Here is a 2195-nt window from a genome sequence, read left to right as displayed (position 1 = left end):
ATAACTGCTTCAGAAAATGGTAAGAATGATGAGATAAATGTGTTCAAAGTGAGGGGAAGTATTTTGAGACAGAATTCTTGGCAATATTTTTACTATAATACATTTTTTAAAAAATTATAAACATTCATGATGTATTATGACCACCTCTTTTATAATATTTTTATGGTAAAAATGAACAATCAAACCTTTGAGGATTTATATGCTGGTTGTGAAGTGTTCTGGAAACTCAGGGAATTCTTGCCTGCTGCAGCTCCTAGGAGAGCTCTCCTTTCTGTTCATATTCTGATGACCCAGTCATTTCATAACCATGAAATAGTAACAGATGTGTATAATTCAAGGTAGCTTACAGTTACTTTGTGCTGAACAAAACTTTAGCTAATAAGTGAAATTTACGTCTACTTAAATTTACATTTAAAAACAAACCTCGTGAGCTATCATTGTTTTTATATTTCTAAATATGTTACTGATTCTAACTTGGTGTGAGAATCAGTATAAGGTCCTCAAATTTAATCCCAAAAGCACCAAGATGCTTTGATGTCCAGTAATAACAATTTTCATATCCACTTAATATCGTATCACTATTTTTGTAAAGAGTTCAGATTTACTTGAGTGTAGCTCCTTTCAGAAAGATATTAAATCCAAAGAACTCAATCTCAGCATAAGCAAAGATGATGTTAATTCTGCTAAGTAAACATGAGCATCCTTCTTGTAACATAAACTGTAAATCCATCTAATCTTCACAAACAAAACTATTTTGCTATAAAGTAAGACTATTGGAGTATTTCTGCTTTGATCCCAATGTTTTATTCAGATGAATGAGTGAGTATCTACTATTATTTTTGTTTTACAGCCCCGCCCCCAAGCCCGCCAAGTGAGTGAGAACTTCTGTGACTCTCTTGGGACCCCCAGATCCAGCCTAAGCCTAGGGCCAGCCAGTGTGTGGGAGAGCTTCTGCACGCCTGGGCCAGGGGCACAATAGAGGGGCACCACAGTTTCACTGTTGTGCCAGAGGGGCACAACAGGTTCACTTCCAAGGGCTACAGTAGGAAGGAGCTGAGCACAACAGCTAGACCCAGGCCAGGCATAACTGGATAAACTCAAACTTAATGCATCTGCACCCAAATTTCAGTAGGTGCTAAGGTTATAACTGCACCAAAGCTCTACACCAAAGGTCAGAGGTCAGTGCTATACGAAATGACAAAGACAAGGAGCAAAATGCAATCTCAGGCCTTGAGCCCACCCATAACAAGTGCAGAGGACACTAGCTCAGCTGAAATGAATGAATTAACAGTGTCAGAAGTAAAGAAACAATAGCAGAAAGTTATAGAGGAACTCAGAGCAGAATTAATTCCTGAAATGAAAAAAGAAATCTCTGAATTCATATTTTTATTTGACAGATTAGAACAGTACTCTAATAGTAAAGGATTTATTCAAACTTCCCAACGAGTGGGTAGCAGATCCACAAATGGGACCTGAGTTGCTGAGCTACTTAGGCTTCCCTCATTCAATACTTTCACTTCTTGTGTTGCAGCAATAAAGAGTGGTAATACATTCTTTATTTGATTAGTTTTAAGAATTAATTTTTATGTAGAAAATAGACTATTGCTTTAGAATGCAGACATAACAAAATTAGTAATAAGTAGCTTCTGTCTCTTCAAATAATGGCCTATTTGATAACCTTGATTCAAGATGTGACAGGCACTGTATGCTAGGGTCATGTTTCATGTTGCAGGTATTATAAATTAGATTGGTAACTTACAGCCACTCATTATACTTAGGAATTACTGCTGTACATTGTCCATATAGTGGACACTGATTCAAAATGTATTCAGGTTCTTTTAAAGAACCTTCCCCCAGCCCTGCAAAGTATTACCAGGTAGCTGGTGCTGTAACTGCATCTTCAAAGGGCTTTTCCACTTTGCTGTCAATACAGCTGCTTTCTACCTGCCATGCTGGGAAGTCATTCTCCTCTGCCATACCACCTGGCCTTGGAGCCATCTGACTGTGGGCTGAAGCCTCTGTAAACTGTGGACCAAAATAAGCCTTTCCTTCTTCAATCTGTAGGTGTCCAGTATTGTGTTTCAGTGATAAGAAAATAACAAAGACACATACCTTTGCTGACTCATCATTCAGTCAGCAAACCAACAAGCTGACTAAAAAACAGGTTTTTGGGCTAGTACTTACACCATGTATGG

This window comes from Octodon degus, unplaced genomic scaffold, assembly GCF_000260255.1.
Source record: "Octodon degus isolate 3935 unplaced genomic scaffold, OctDeg1.0 scaffold00122, whole genome shotgun sequence".
NCBI classification, from domain to species: Eukaryota; Metazoa; Chordata; class Mammalia; order Rodentia; family Octodontidae; genus Octodon; species Octodon degus.
Note: the sequence above shows the minus strand (reverse complement) of the source record.